The sequence below is a fragment of the Furipterus horrens genome, unplaced genomic scaffold (assembly GCF_987537825.1).
Source record: "Furipterus horrens unplaced genomic scaffold, mFurHor1.1.pri manual_scaffold_5, whole genome shotgun sequence".
Classification (NCBI taxonomy): Eukaryota; Metazoa; Chordata; class Mammalia; order Chiroptera; family Furipteridae; genus Furipterus; species Furipterus horrens.
This window is the reverse complement of record NW_028327175.1, coordinates 45720218-45737010: the sequence shown is the minus strand read 5'-3', so window position 1 is coordinate 45737010 and position 16793 is coordinate 45720218.

Genomic DNA, 16793 nt, shown 5'->3' with positions numbered 1-16793 from the left:
TGGAGCTCAGGAAATGGGAGCCTTCATCATTATCTATGTCTTCCCTGCTGGATTTAAAGGTCTTTAAGAGCAGGGCATGCCTCACTGATTTTTCTGTGGACCCCCAGTGTCTAACACAATACTGGACACCCTGACAAGAGTCATTTCAGCAAATAGAAGGTCTCCAGTCAGGCCTTCAGACGGCAGCATGCAGGTCAGTTTGTGCCAGTGGTGTTAATGTCACTGGCCCATTGCAGGACCCCAGAGCTAGCAGGGAAGCTGTAGGAACTAAGTCTCCCCAGGGATGATAAGTGACATTGTAAAAATCTCCTTGTGGGACATTTGAAATTCTGACATCCTAGACACCTGGTAATTGTTGCTTCTTTTCCTTTTTTATGTGTCAGTTGAATGAATATGTTACATTAAAGCAGCATCTCTTAGGTGCACTGTGGCCAGTGTGTCTGTTTTAGAGTTTCCTGACAAACACCCACACAGGACAGTCCCTCTCAGTAACAGACAGATGTGGAGATGCATTGAGGTCTTGCCAGTCTCATCTGTGTCCCATCCTCCAGGGAGTCCTCCTGCATCAATGTTCCCAGGAGTGGTTGTGATGTAAGAAGCACAAAGGCTCTACAAAAGCTCCCCAGACCATCTCTTTTTTTATCTAAGTCAGATTTCTAAAGCCCAGGGCACTGTCTTAACCTCTTTGGTTGCAAAGCCCTTCTGTTGCTCCTAGCCTTTTATCTTCTGCCTCTGCCTGTCTCTTGACATTTGCACTTCGGAGCATCGAATTGCAGGAAGGAAAGGGAGATGATTTGATTTCTTCCATGCATTCAGGAAAACTACCCTATGGCACATGGCACACGGCACCTGGCATGTATCTACTCTAAATGCATCCCCTTGAGCTGTTATCCCAAGGTTAGGCAGAGTCATGCCTGTTCTTCAGGCTGGAGGCCTGAGCAGACTATCACCTGGAAACCTTTTTGCATGCTCATGCCCTGGCCAAACCCCTGGAGCTTCTGATTCAGCAGTTCCAGGGTGTGTCCTGGACAGGTCTACTTTCAAAATGATTCCCAGGTAATTCTGTTAAGTTCCTCCCTGACTCTGCCCTTGGGCTGAAGAGCTACTCTTGGCAAGGGTGTCTAGAAAGCCACTCTCTCATTGGCCACTGGTCTCAGTCACCAGTCTGCAAAGAATTGCACTGTGGATCACAACTTGACCCGTCCCGCAGGTCGAGCAACGAGGACCCTAGAGGGGGAGTGAGGATGAGAAAGGGACAAGAGGCACAAAGAATGGAGACAAGACAGTGCTCTGATCAAGTCTCATTTATTCTTAGTCAAAACAGTATTCTTATAGCTCAGGAGAGGAGGAATTTTTCATTCGGTGGGAACGCAGCTGCAGCTTGGGCGTTATCTGGTAGATATGAGTTAAACCGCAGGACAACAATCCCAGGGACAGAAAGAGGGTCGTTGCCCTAGTAAGGAGTAAACAACTATTATGGGATGGTGAGGCCATGCCAAGCAGAACTTTAGGATGCCAGTTAGTAAGACTTCAGCTGAGGAACTTTTTAGTTCCCCACAGGTCCCCCTTTTTTATTTTATGTAAGCTGAGAGCCTCGCGGGGACTGCGCCTGTCTTAGGTCAGGAGATCACCACACGGAGCCAGCCTTACCTTACCCGTCATTGGTTATCTAAGGCAGCTTCTTTCTGGCCAGATACCTGTCTTAGGCGGCGGCTGGCAAGGCGTGTGGTCTCCAGTTGCCCGTCATTGACTGTCCAGTCCAGCTCACCGAGGCATTAGTTACGTGTATGAGCATCATGGTAAGTTGCAGTCTCAGCTTGTTCTAATTTATGATAATGGACCTGTATTGGCTGCATTTTTATGGCATCTATTTGTTGCTTGATAAAGGCCATCACCTTATTGAAAATGAAAGGTCCTAAGGATAGCAGCAGGAGTAGCCCTAAGAGAGGTCCTAAAAGTGGGAGGAGATAGGGAAGGGCCCCATTAAGTCCGCTCCACAGGGGATTTTCGAAGAGTTCTCTTCTTCTTTTCACTAGGTCTTCCTGCAGCTTCTTTATTTTGTCTCGGACGATGCCCGATTTGTTGGCATAGAAGCAGCAACGTTCCTGCAAAGCCAAGCATATTCCTCCCTGTTCTGCTGTTAGCAGGTCTAGTCCCCTCCTATTTTGGAGAACTACTTCAGCTAGGGAGTCTAACTGATTTTGGATGTCATTAATAGTGCTGGACAAAGCTTGAACATCATCGATTAGCTGATTAGAGAGCTTTGTGTAGGAGTGAACTGCAATTCCTAACCCTGTTGTCCCTGTAGCTAACGCTCCTGAAACGCCTAACCCTACTAGTAGGGGGATGAATGATACTGCTCTTTTGTGGCGTCCTGCAATGTAGTCAAAACTGGGAATGGGAACAGGGTCATCTCCAGAAATTATATCTATGTCTGGCAATAAGGTAGCTAGGACGCATATTCCTGTCCAATTGTTGGGCAAGGATGAAAATGCTAAATTTCCTCCACAAACAAACACCTGCCCTTTGCCTGGGCAGAGGGAGCTGCCATGGTTCACTATGCTACTACAATTAGCAAATTCAACAAATCCAACATGAATATCAAAGCTATTATTTTGAGACTTACCTTGGAGGCAGAGGGAAGCAGGAAAATACATGGGCTGTACTCTAAAGGGCAAGCTGGGGCTACAATTTTGATGAGACTTATTAAAGGAGGCGATATTAGCAGGAATGGCTAAGGGCATAGGTGTGCCTAAAGTCATACATAGCCAGCAGTCTGCAGCTAGTTGGGGGTTGGAGATGATAAGGGCTCTGTGGGTGGCCGTCAAGATGTCAGTGGTCTGGGTATCTAGATCTATACCCCGTGGTTTAGGTAACGCCAGAGGGTGGTAATTGATTTTTGGATGCAGGTTTGTTATGAGGTGTTCTATTTGTTTTTGTACTGAGATTTCTCTTATTCTATCTTGAGGACCACCACCATCAGAAACATGTACAGGGGCCTTCTTATGCCAGCATACTGGCTTTCCAACAGTGCCTTGGCAAGAGGCCTGTAGATACTTAGTAGACCCAATTGGTGAAGGGTTAGACCCCCAGTCTCCTTGGTCAATAGCATTTTGCACTTTCTGTAGTATGGCAGTAAAATAAATGACATTAGAGGAGGTACATTCCTGTACTGACTCATAACAGGTAGAATGCATCTGATTATAGATGGTGGTGCATTCCTTGGGACAAGCTCCTGGTTTGCCATTAGTAGCGGGTATGACAGGAGGCTTATTTACACAATACCACCTTTGTTCAGAGACCCCTGCAAAGGTCATGTCATATATGAGATAGGCCTTTTTTGTGCCACAATCTACAATTTTGGTATAGTGACTGGGTGTGGCGTAATTGGTGGCAATACCTCCCCCACAGCTGCAGGGGGGCCCGAATAATGCAAGGTAGGGATCTCCATTTTGCGGCCCCCCAAGGCCACCTTCTATGTCCGGGCAAAAATGCAGTAGTATCCCGAGCAGCAGGATTACATTCTTCTTGAACATGTCCTGAAATAGAAGATAAGGAAATTTTCCTCAGGGTAAATCCTTATCCCTGGGTTTAGTGGTGGTTATTTATTGTGTCAGACTTGCTATTTATTTGTTTAACCAGACGTTCTGGTAGCCATCTGGCGGACTTCATTTCTTTAGAGTAAATGCACACTGATCCCCGGCCCCAGATAAGTACTGGGTCTGGGCCATGCCAGGAATTAGTTAGTGGATCTTTCCACAAAACCGAAGCGAATTGCTTTTCAGTTTCAGTTTGCCAAAAGCGAGTGGCTGCAGACTGGCCACTGGCATCTAAATTTAAAAAATTGAGTATAAAGAGGGCATGGGAAAGGATGTTTCTTGGTGACCCCCTCGTGGGATACCATTCCCCCTTTTTTATTTTATTTAAAGTAATTTTAAGAGTCTGATTTGCCCTTTCTACTATTCCTTGCCCTTGTGGATTATAAGGGATACCTGTAATGTGTTGGATGTTGAGACGTTTGCAAAACTGAGAGAAATTAGAGCTAGTGTATCCCGGCCCATTATCTGTTTTTAGTTGTTGGGGACATCCTAATACTGCAAATGTGGCCAGCATATGGCTAATGACATGTTTGGTGGCTTCGCCCGTTTGAAGGGAAGCAAAAATGAATCCACTATAGGTATCTATAGTAACATGTATGTATTTAAGATTGCCAAAGTCAGAAAAATGGGTAATATCCATTTGCCATAGAGCGTTAGGAATTAGCCCTCTAGGATTTACTCCTAGATGAGGGGTTGGTAAATGGATAGCACATGATGGGCAATTCTTTACTATTTGCCTAGCTTGTTCTTTTGTGATGTGATGCATAAGACGTAATGTTTTTGCATTAAGGTGATGTAGTTGATGGCTATTTTGTGCAGCAGTGAGTTTGTCCTGAATGCTGTTATTGGCCACAAATAATTGAGAGACCTGGGGGGTTCGGGTGGCTAAATCAGCTTTTTGGTTTCCTTCAGCTAGAGGACCCGGTAATCCGGAATGAGCACGTAAGTGTCCAATGTAAAATGAATGTAACCTTTGAATGATTAATTTTTGTAATTGTCTAAACAGTTCTCCAGCATTGGAGGTGCTCTTTATTTGGCCAGCCGTCTCTAGTAAGGGTACAGAATGTGCAATGTAAGCACTATCAGTGTATATGTTAAGCGGACGGTCGGGGAAAGCAGAAAAAACCGCCAGTACTGCTTGCAGCTCTGTTATTTGAGCAGAGGTGCTTTTTGTCATAAATGATACCTCTTTATCTAGATATGTATAAGCTGCTATGCCAGTGGACGACCCATCAGTGAATACTAATAAGGCATTTACTATCGGCTGTGATGCCGTGCGTAGGGGAAAAACAAACTCATGCCTGTTAGCGAACTCAATGAGTTTGTCTGGAGGATAGTGATTATCTAACGTCCCCTTAAAGGAAGCCAGAGAAATGGGCCAAGAATCAGTAGTTTGCATGAGCCAATTAATTTGATCAAGGGTATAGGGTTGGATTATTATGTCTGGCTCCTTGCCAAAATAGCATTTACCCTGATCACGGCCTTTTATAATGAGCTCAGCTACAGATTGATAATATGGTTCAATGACCTTCTTAGGAGTGGCCGGTAGATGGATCCACATAAGAGGTGCTGTTTGCCAAAATACGGCAGTAGGGGAGAGTGTTGTTCTACATATAATAAATTTTAGAGGTTTGTCATAATTTATAAAAGTAGTAGCCTGGGAATGAATAGCATGTTCAACCTTGTGTATAGCCTGTCTCCCTTCAGGGGAGAGTTCACGGGGGGATGTGGGATTAGCGTCCCCGTGAAGGATATCATATAGCGGCTTAAGTTCCCCTTTACTGATTTTCAAATAGGGCATTAGCCAATTGATGTCACCTAGAAGTTTTTGGAAGTCATTCAGTGTCTTAAGTTTGTCTAATCTTAATTCTAATTTCTGTGAAGATACTAGGGACCCTCTCAGTTGAAAGCCTAGATAATTATACGGGTCCGTGAGTTGTACCTTGTCAGGAGCTATTTCTAAACCATTGTTTTGTAGAGCAATGCGCATTTCATCATAGCATTTTAAAACTTCAGTTCCTGTCTTGCCTGCAATTAATATATCATCTATATAATGTATTATGTACATGTCAGGCCAGCGGTTTCTTATAGATTGTAGAGCTGTGGCTACAAAAGATTGACACAAAGTAGGACTATTTGCCATTCCTTGGGGCAGGACACGCCACTGAAATCTTTTCATGGGCGCCCTAAAATTTGTTTCTGGCAGGCTAAATGCAAAGCGCTTTTGATCTTCTGGATGTAAGGGAATGGTGAAAAAACAGTCTTTTAAGTCTATGACTACTTTGAAATAGCCCAATGGTATGGCAACGGGTGAAGGGAGCCCTGGTTGTAGGGCTCCCATGAGCACCATAGTCCGATTCACTGCTCTCAGATCTTGTAGTAATCGCCACTTGCCTGATTTCTTTTTGATAACAAAAATAGGGGTGTTCCATGGAGAGTTACTGGGGACAATATGGCCAGCCTCGAGTTGCTTCTGTACCAACTGTTGTGCGGCTAGCAATTTTTTACTAGTAAGAGGCCATTGATCGACCCATACCGGCTCATCGGAGAGCCAAGTAATTTTTTCAGCATGGGCCACAGGAGTGTCAATGGCCCCTAAGAAAAATGGCCTAAACCTGCTCTGTCATTTTTTGGAGGAGTGTTTATAGGTGCTGTTATACCTGTGTTATTCTTTCCTAGTCCCTGACCTGGTATGTATCCTGCTTTTAACATTTGGGCAGTGATAGTGGTGTTGGGACTCCCCATTATTAGCCCCATTTGAGATAGGAGGTCCCTTCCCCAAAGATTTATAGGTAGACCGGCTATAACATATGGTTGGATGGTACCTTGATTTCCCTCCTGATCTTTCCAAGTTAATAATTTAGAGCTTCTCTCAGGGTTCTGACTTTGTCCTATTCCCTTTAAGTGAGTCATGGTTGTGTCTAAGGGCCAGGCTTCAGGCCAGTCTTCTTTTTTTATAATTGTAACATCTGCCCCAGTGTCTATTAGGCCAGAGAACTCCTTGCCGTCTAGCCATAGTGGCATAGTGGGTTTTTGTGCTGAAACAATTTTAGCCCAGAAAACGTCAGAGGATCCAAATCCTCGATCGCCTCTGTACTGCGAGACGGCAGTATTAGCAGTAGAGAGTAAAGGCAGGAGCAGTAATTGTGCAAATCTTTGGCCTGAAGCAATGGTGTTAATATGTTTAGGGGAGGAAACCATGACCTTGATTTCTCCGGCAAAATCATTATCTATGACTCCTGGGAGGACCTGCAGACCGTTCATGGTCGAACTACTGCGGCCTATTATTAAACCAAAGGTATTATCGGGAAGAGGGCCAAATATTCCCGTGGGAAGAGCCTGAACCCCCATTTCTGGGGTTAATACTGTATGGGTGGAGGAACTGAGGTCCAATCCTGCGCTTCCTGCTGTGGCTCTGAGGAGGCCCGAAACGGATTGCTGGTTGGTGGAACAAAGCTTACTGCCCCATAGATTTGTTTGGGTTTGGGGGCCTGGGGCTGGCCCCTCTTCCCGTTTCCCTGCATAGGTGGCAGGCTGTTGCCTTGGGCATCCGTTTTAGATCTACATTCCTTTGCCCAATGATTTTCCTTTTTGCATCTAGGACACAACCCCGGAGCTGGAGCTTTACTATTTGATTCTTTTTTCCCTTTGCAATTTCTTGCAAAATGACTAGTTTCTCCACAATTAAAACATTTGTTCTTCCCTTGTTGAGCTAGAAATTGTTTTACAGTAAAACCCTGCATTGCTGCAGCCATGGCGAGGCCTTGTTGGTAGGCCGCTCCGATGTCAGAGCACAAGCGTATATAGCCGCTTAAATCAGTTTTCTTTTTGTATGGCCTAATAGCTGCCTGGCAGGCAGCATTTGCATTTTCGAAGGCCAATTGCTTGACAAAATCTGTGCCTGCATCGGCGCTGCCAAAAATTCTACTAGCTGCAGTAATGAGTCTATGGACAAAATCTGCAAAAGGCTCATCTGGTCCTTGTTTAATGTTAGTGAGAGAGGAGCTCATATCACCCTTAGTGGGGAGCTTCCTCCATGCTCTTGTACCTGCTGACTGAATTTGAGCAAAAAGTCCTGGATCATATTGCATTTGAGTGTCACTAATTGCATAGTTGCCTTCTCCAATTAACATATCAAAATTCCACCCATTATTTGCCTGCATATTGCGTCTAGCAGTATCCTTACAGATTTCTACATATTCTGATTTCCATAGGAGATAGTCTCCTCCAGCTAGGGTCGCTCGAGCCAAAGTTTGCCAATCACTTGGAGTGAGCCACTGATCTGTGACCGATTCTAAGATGGCCATAGTGTAAGGAGCCGTGGCTCCGTATTGAGCTACTGCTGTTTTCAATTCTTTTATGACTTTGAAATCAAATCCAGTGTGGTGTCGCCAGGCCTGTCCCTGGGCATTTACTGTTTCTGATACCGGAAATGCTTCCATTTCTTCTAAGCCTAGTATTGGGGTATTTTGGGGTATTTTGGGGGCTGCTCCTCTGACTGGGGGCCTCTGGCTCGGAGGGCCCTCCAGAGAAGGCTCAATTTCTTTTTTCTGCTTTCCTATTTTTAGCCCCTCTAATTGTCTTATTAATTCCTGATGTTCCTTCTCTAATTTTATTTGTTCTTTTAAATGTTCAATTTTATCCCTCAGTTCTTTTCGAGGATCAAGGACAGGGTACGCAGAGAGGGGAGCAGAGGGTGAGGTATAGGGCAGTGGCCTTGTTTTCAGAGGCGGACAGCCAAGGTTATTGTATCTGGCTGCCTCTTCCGCCAAGCTATCCCAATCAACCTCTTCCTCATCAGAATTATTTGCAGTATATTCTGATAGGTCTGGATATAACTTCTTTTTTGATTTTACCGACACTTCTTTAGGTGCCGCAGCTCCCCCTTCAGTAGTCTGACCCTTTGACAGCTTACTCTTTGGACTGTTCTGTTCTCCTTTCGGTTTGACTACCTTGTCCTCACCGTCACTCTCAAGAGATATTAAATCATCCTCCTCTCGGCTGTCATTTCCCTTATTTTTTCTACTTTCCTCCTTATGCTCTGTCTCTAAGATATTTTGACCTTTTTCTACTACATTAGCTACTACAGGATCACTATGCCTTTGAGATAGGAGTTCATCTATTAGATTCCAATAACAGAAGGCAGTTACAGGAACCTTCTCTGGACCAAATGTATCATAAAAGTCTTTTAAAGCATCTCCTACTCTTTTCCACCGTTGTGGATCAATGTTCCCTTCAGTGGGAAACCAGGGACATAAGTGTTTGATATAATCAAAATATTTCAACAACTGTTTTACTTTAACCTTTACTCCTCGTGCCTTTAATGCCTGTCCGAGCTGTTCAACAAAAAGCTCATGTTGGCTCATTTCTTGACCCATGATCGCCGTTCACTTACCGAGGTGAGGTCAACGCGGCAGGTTCCCGCGTAGCCTTTTCCTCTTCTCTACTTGGCCGGCTCCTCGAACGGCGTCCTTCACTGAGTCCCCCGTTCTCGGGCCCCACGTTGGGCGCCACTTGACCCGTCCCGCAGGTCGAGCAACGAGGACCCTAGAGGGGGAGTGAGGATGAGAAAGGGACAAGAGGCACAAAGAATGGAGACAAGACAGTGCTCTGATCAAGTCTCATTTATTCTTAGTCAAAACAGTATTCTTATAGCTCAGGAGAGGAGGAATTTTTCATTCGGTGGGAACGCAGCTGCAGCTTGGGCGTTATCTGGTAGATATGAGTTAAACCGCAGGACAACAATCCCAGGGACAGAAAGAGGGTCGTTGCCCTAGTAAGGAGTAAACAACTATTATGGGATGGTGAGGCCATGCCAAGCAGAACTTTAGGATGCCAGTTAGTAAGACTTCAGCTGAGGAACTTTTTAGTTCCCCACAACAACTAACACTTATTCGTAACATATACCAGGCACTGTTCTAAACCCTTTACTTATATTAACTCAGTTAATCTTCACAACACTATGAGATGCTAGTGGTATCTTCTTTTCACCAGGGAGGAAATTAATAAGTGATAAAGCCCACATTTAAATCCAGTTCATACTCATAACCAATACCCCATATGGTCTCGTGCAGTGAATTTCAGAAAACCTCAGGAGCCACATATTTCTTTATGGTCAAACTAATCCCACCACCATGCTGACCACTCCTACCCTGGTCCACCTGGCTCCTCCACCACCACCAGTCCTCCCATCTGCTCAGCCACGTAAATTCTGAATGCAATATGGCAGATCTCAGTGTTTTTCTACTGATCTTCTATGCCTTAGTTCAGTGTCACCTTCCAGAAAACAGGTGCCTTATCCATACTTCCTTCTACTCTGTGCTTTTTTAAAAAAATCCTCACCCAGGATACGGGTGTGTTTTTTTTTTTCCCCTGATGTTTTAGAGAGAGAGAGAGAAACATTAATATGAGAGACAAACATTGATTGCTTGCCTCTTGTATGCTCCCTCACTGGGGATGGAACCTGCAACCTAGGTATGTACCCCGATCAGGAATCGAGCCTTCAACCTCTTGCGGTACAGGACAATGTTCCAACCAACTGAGCCAACCGGCCAGGGCTACTTTGTGCATTTCTTGATCACCTTACTTACTATGTAGTATCTTCATGGTCTGTATCTACTTCCAGCTCCCTCAGCTGAGAGTTCACTAAGGTCAGGAGTAAGTTTCCATCATCTTTGATTTTCTGACACCTGGTATAAAATCTGGCAGAAGGAACACATAACTGTTGGTTGAATAAACAGCATTGGCATTAATGATACCTTCCAGGAAGGACTTATTAATTCAGCTCTGGAGTCTGGGGCAAGAAGGAACATTTTCCAACTGGCCTCTATCAAGACTTCATTTCTAGAAACTACAGACTCATATTCCTTGTATCTTTTTCTACTGTCCCTCCTGAACCCCACACCAATATACTTACATTCTTTTTCTACAGCTGAGGAGCCAGGGACATGGCAGTCTTGCTTAATCTGAGAAAGATCTGTCCCCATTCAAACCCCACTCTTCTAAAAGAGAAGTCTTTATCATCATGAATCTTTTCCCCACCCCCACCTAGACTAATTAGTGGGGGGCCTACTGCAACAGGTGAGATGGGGTCTTAGGAATTCTGGATGGAGGCTCCAAAAATAGACATGTGACATATTGAAACAATTCATAGTTGTTTATAATATAAAGATCGTAGATGCAACTCCCTTATCTTTAAACTTTTAAGATTTGAGGTCTTCAGAATTAGCTACACCTTGTGAAGTTCAAGAAGATTCAGAAAAAAAGATGAGCAGGAACTGCCAATGGAATCACACAGTGGTCAAGGAGATAAATAAGCCAAGTGAGGAGAAACACAGGATGGCATTTACTGTTTACAATTTCTCTGTAAGACTTTGTGTTTGGCTTTATAGGTAACAAATATTCTCTTATAATTTCTGTCTTTTTTATTTATTAATTTTACAAAGAGAGTGGAAGGGGTAGAGAGAGAATGAGAAATATCAATTTGTTGTTCCACTTATTTATCCATTCTTGGGTTGCTTCTTGTATGCGCCCTGACCGGGGATCAAACCCTCAACCTTGGCATATCAGGACAATGTTCTAACCAGCTGAGCTACCCAGCCTGGGCTCTCTTATAATTTCTATTAGGAATTTTATAATTTCTACTGCTTTCCTTGAAAACTCATGATATACTCCAAGATTATTAAATATGTCCTCAACAAACTTCATTGGCCACCACTCTCACACAGTTCCTCTGCCCCAGTCACACTTGTGTCACTCAGTATCTGTTTTGCCACTGTTAAAATGTGCCACTAAAATGACTTTGATGACAAATACAAAATAAAGGTCTTAAAATGTTCCTCAGTGTAAAGTGCTGCATTCTTCTTTCACATAATGTAAGCTCTGTTAAGTGCTTAAGAGAAGAATGGAAACGGTATTCCATAAAACCTTGAACATACCATGGTTTGACTTTCATCTTTGATACTGACTGCATGACAAATTGTATAAACCATAATAAGTAAACATCACACCACAAGATTAAAGCCCCAAGTGCGAAAGTACCATTAATCATACCAAACACATATTTGCTTTTCTGTTGGCATCAAAATTTGCGTCTCTGTAATTTAAAATTGTTTCTCTGTAAGTTAAACATACCTCATGGTACACTGCTGATTCAAATCTGTGTACTTGGCAACATACAAGGAAAACTTATCTTTCATCCATTGTATGGACATGTTATTCTCCAACCAAAATGATCAACTTGAATTAAAGTTTATTCTGTCCTCTATAAATGTTGCCAAACCCAGCCCTTTACGTCTAAATAAGAAAAAAGAATGATCTGTGTCACTGGGTTGATTAAAAGCATAAGGCTTTGATGGAGAAGAGTGTGGTCAAACACATCTGAGAATCTGAAAAAAGCTCAGATAGTCACCCCAATATAATACACATTCACTTGTATTCACCAAATTGTGAATTTACCTTTCGGGGGGTTCTTGGCCACCCCAAATTCCATTCATGGTTCAGGTTAAGAACTTACACATTCAAACAAAAAGTTTTATAGGGTACAGAAATAAAATCACTTGCATTCCTTTGTAGCAATAACATATATAAGTGGAGCAGCCACTTAATTCTCACTATTCATGAAATAGTGTCTTTTTGTTAGATTAGCATCATATTACCTAAGAGTTAAAATAAAATAGTTTTTAATCTTCCTGGAGGATATGTTTATTGATTTTGGACAGGAAGGGAAAGAAAGAAGAGAGAGAAAGAAACATTGATGTGACAGAGAAACATCAATTGGCTGCCTTCCATATGTGGCCTGACCAGGGATTGAACTCACAACTTAGGTATGTTCCCTGACCAGGGATCAAACCTGCAACCTTTTATTTGGTATATGGGATGACGCTTCAACCAACTGAGACATCCAGTGAGGGCTACTTAAAATAATACTGTCCCCTGAAGTGGGAGTTAATAATAAATTAGTTTTTAGAAAGTTTTACAGATACTTTCCCTACTGGTTCCTCACAAACAACTTGTCCATAAATATTTGCAAATCATCTATCTGATAAGGAGTTGGTTTAAAATAGGAACTCAACAGCAAAAAAATAAATAATGCGTTAAAAAATGCAGACAACCTGAATAGACATATTTCCAAAGAAGACATACAAATGGCTAACAGGTATATGAAAAGATGCTCAACACCACTAATCAGAGAAATGCAAATGAAAACCACAATTAGGGGTGAAACTTTAAGCTGAAATAGGATATCTGCATCATCTCAAAGTATCTTCCCTAAATATTTCTCAATTACAAAAGGAAAAGTAATAACTTATTGGTGGAGAAACCTAGCCTATAATGCCTTAACTAAGGATTCAAATTTAATATAACCAGTAATAAGGCAGACTGACATCACATACACCTGATATGAGGCTCTGAGAGAGAAACATTGATCGGTTGCCTCCTCAACCAGGGATTAAACCCACAACCTAGGTATGTGCCCTGACCAGGAATTGAACACACAACCTTCTGATATACAGAACGATGCTCCAGCCAACTAAGCCACCTGGCCCAGGCAACTTATAGGTGTTTCTGAAGCCATGAAGACTTTGAATCCTTAACTCTTTATTGATACTGACATAACAGACTAGGGGAGAAAGGGGACAAAAATATACTTTTTTTTTCAAACTAATCCATGTTACCTTTCCTTTAGATGAGAACACACACACATCAAGTGGGAAATCTCCAAGTCTTGAGTAAGGAACAGACTTACCCATTTAGAGGTTTTACTTGGGCATATATCATTCCTATGATATGCCCAAAATCTTTCTTAATTGAAGATCTTAACATTGGCATTCCTAAGTAAATATAGTTTATAGTTTTATTTTGTGGAGAACTGGAATATATTAATCAGGGTAGGCTAGGTTATGCTATAACAACAAGAAATCTCCAAACCTCAGTAGCTTAGAGTATCGAAGGTTTACTTCTTACTCTTATGTCCACTGTAGGTCCACTGTGTCCCTTCTCTAAGCCATCTTCCTCCTGGGATGAGGTGAATAAAGCAGCTTCTCTGGCATGTTGCTAGTCATCATGGCAAGAGAGAAGACAGGCCTGGTGAACCATGAACAGGACTTTAAAACTTTTGCTTATAAATGGTACCATGTCAATTCTGCCATTATTTTACAGGCCAAGGCAAATTATGAAACACCGGGTGGGGATACATCATCCTACCACTGGGAGGACTGCCTCAAGTCCTACAGGCGAGCCAGATGTCTCTGGGGTGAAGAACTATAAGCTGTCCCAGAGGAGGGTCAACAGATACTTTGAACAATAGTACAACCTACCAAAAAGAAGCGTGTCAAGTCAATATTTATGTTATGCTGGCTTCAGAAAATAATGTTAAATTTTTTCTCCTCTAAGTTCTAGATCAGTTTAAATATATTAGAATTTTCTATTCCTTGAAAGTCTGAAAGCATTCACTAGTGAAACATATTGAGTCCAGGGCTTCTTGGATTACCTTCTCAACTTCTCCCCTGGTCAGTGTTTTGTTTCAATTTTCGCTTTTGTATTTTCTAGAAAAGCATCCATGTAACCCAGCTTTTTAAATATATTTGTATAAAGCTTTGTCATATATTCTTGGTTATGTTTTTTAAGTGACTCATTCTTTTTTTGCAGCTTTATTGAGCTAACATTGACAAATAAAAATTACATAAAGTGTACACCATGATGATTTGATGTATGTATACAGTGAAATGATAACCAACCTATCAATAATTAATGCATCCACCACTTCAGTTACCACCTTGTTTCTAATTGTTTAATTTGTATTAACATTACACAATATAGAAATATGTAATTACAAAAAAGTAATTTTGCTGTAGATAGTAATAGTACCTACCCCAGAATTGTGAAGATTAAATAAGTTAATATATGTATATTGGTGAGAGTGAGGTCTGTCCAGAAGAAGTCCAGCCATTGTTAATATAATGGTTTGCACATCAATGTAACCTGGCAGCCAAGAAGAGTGGACTGGAATGATGACAACTTCACTCACTAGTCAGTGGGGGTGGTAGACACCATTGAGTGAGCATGTGTACTGAGTGGCCGTCACATTCAAAATGACCATGAGTAGAGCAACAAATCGGCATCAAATGTTGCGTTAGGCTTGAACATTCCTCCACGAAAACTGTTCAGATGAGTCAGAAGCCTTTCGGGGATGATGCAGTGAGTGCAGCGCAAATAGAAGTGTGGCACAAACGCATCAAAGATGATCGAGAATCTGTTGAAAGTGATCCGCATTCTGAAAGGCCTGCAACAAGCAGAACCCCCAAGAATGTGGCACGTGTATGGGCTGCAATCAACAAAGATCAGCGACTGACAGTGCGAGAACTAGAAGCTGATCTGGGGATTCCAAAAGCTGTCCCAGATTCTGACGCAAGATCTTGGCATGAAACCTGTGTGGCAAAATTTGTTCTGTGGCTTCTGCTACCAGAGCAGAAGGAACATGGTGCGGCAGTTGCAAATGACACTGCAAGGACTGTGTGAGGTCCGAAGGTGCCTACTTTGAAGGGGACTGAGACGTCATTGTCCTTTGTACAATGTTTCTTGTGTCTTCTTCAATAAATGTTTATTTTTATAGTATGTGGCTGGATACTTTCTGGACAGACCTCATAGTACCTTGGTAAGCATAGTATCAGATTTGGCTTTATTTTATTGATTATATTGTTAAAATAGTTCCAATTTTTTCCCCTTTGCTCCCCTCCGCCCAGCACCCCCTCCCCCAGCAATACCCCCCCAAGTCCATGCCCATGGGTTGTACATACAAGCTCTCCCACTTCACCCTTTCATATATTCTTCTTCTTTTTTTTAAATAATTAATTAATCAATTAATTATTTTAACAATAAAAAATAACAATCCCTTCCTCTCCGACTTAAGACCCTTTATAATCTTATAAAGGACAATGGGCAAAGGTCTCGAGCTCCTCTAGCTTCTTCAAGCTGGGCATGGTTGTCGTCCTACCTACCCTTGGGTCCAGAAATCCCTAATAAGAGCGGGGGTGCAGAGGGGATGGTGGCCTTCCCACATGGGGAAGGATTGTGCAGACTCCAAGTCATTTGGCTGTCCCCGGACAACGGTGTGCTTGGTTTAACAGGCTGGCACTCTTGTTGTATTCTGGGGGCAACAGATTTGGCAACAGGGTTAAAAGACATCAGTCAATCCATAACCACTAGATGACAAAAGGCAGGTATTAATTTTTCAATGCCCCACATTAGGGAAAAAAAGGGCTTCTTTGGAGGAGGTGTGCCAAGCATATCTCACCTGTCCAAAACCCTTTTGCTCATTATACTTAGTTTGGGCTGAGGGAAATATTTTAGGTTTCCCCCTCTCAGACCTCTGGGCTCTTTCTGTCCAAGCCATTAGGGTAGAAAAGAGAAACCTGTTTTAAAATGAGGCCCACAGACCACCCCATTCTTCACCAACCCAGCCACTTAGTTTAGCCAAACCGTTGAGTCTCAGGAGGAAGCGCTGAGACAGGATTAAGTGAGGCCTATGCATACAGACAATCACTCAGGTAATGAGATCATAGGCTTATGCCCTTTAAAAACAGAAAACACATGTTAATTTATGTAACATAACCCACAAACAAGTCTCTAAATCTGTAGGACTGTCTTATTGGAAAGACATCCAGTTTCAAGGCATTTGACATTCTTCTTGCCTGTAAATTAAACGTCTTTGATGATACCACAGATATAGTTTAACTTTCAAATGAAAACAAATTTTAAATGAAAAGAAACTTTAAAGACAGTTAGTTGCACTACTTTATAGTCTACCACTGAGCACTGTGGTTTTCCTTGAATCACAATTTTTCTCCCTAAGATTACCCTCCTTGTCATTAAAGGGACTGTATTAAGTCCATTTTTATTGACCTTCTTTATTATTATTGTCCATAAGTTCCCAGTTTTGGTCACCCTTTTACTTATCGTTAAAGCAGAATTCTGCATAATCCTGTTTGCAAGTTGACCATAGTTTCTTATCGTTAATAATGTACTCACTTATACTGTCTTAAGTAACTTGTACTCACAAATAAATAAAACTACTAGGTTATGTTTAAGTTTAAAGTAATGATCTTATGGTAGAAAACCATGTGTATAAGCTCATAGTATTCTCTTAGAAACTATAGAATAAGTAAACTCATATATTTCACTACAATTGCCTAT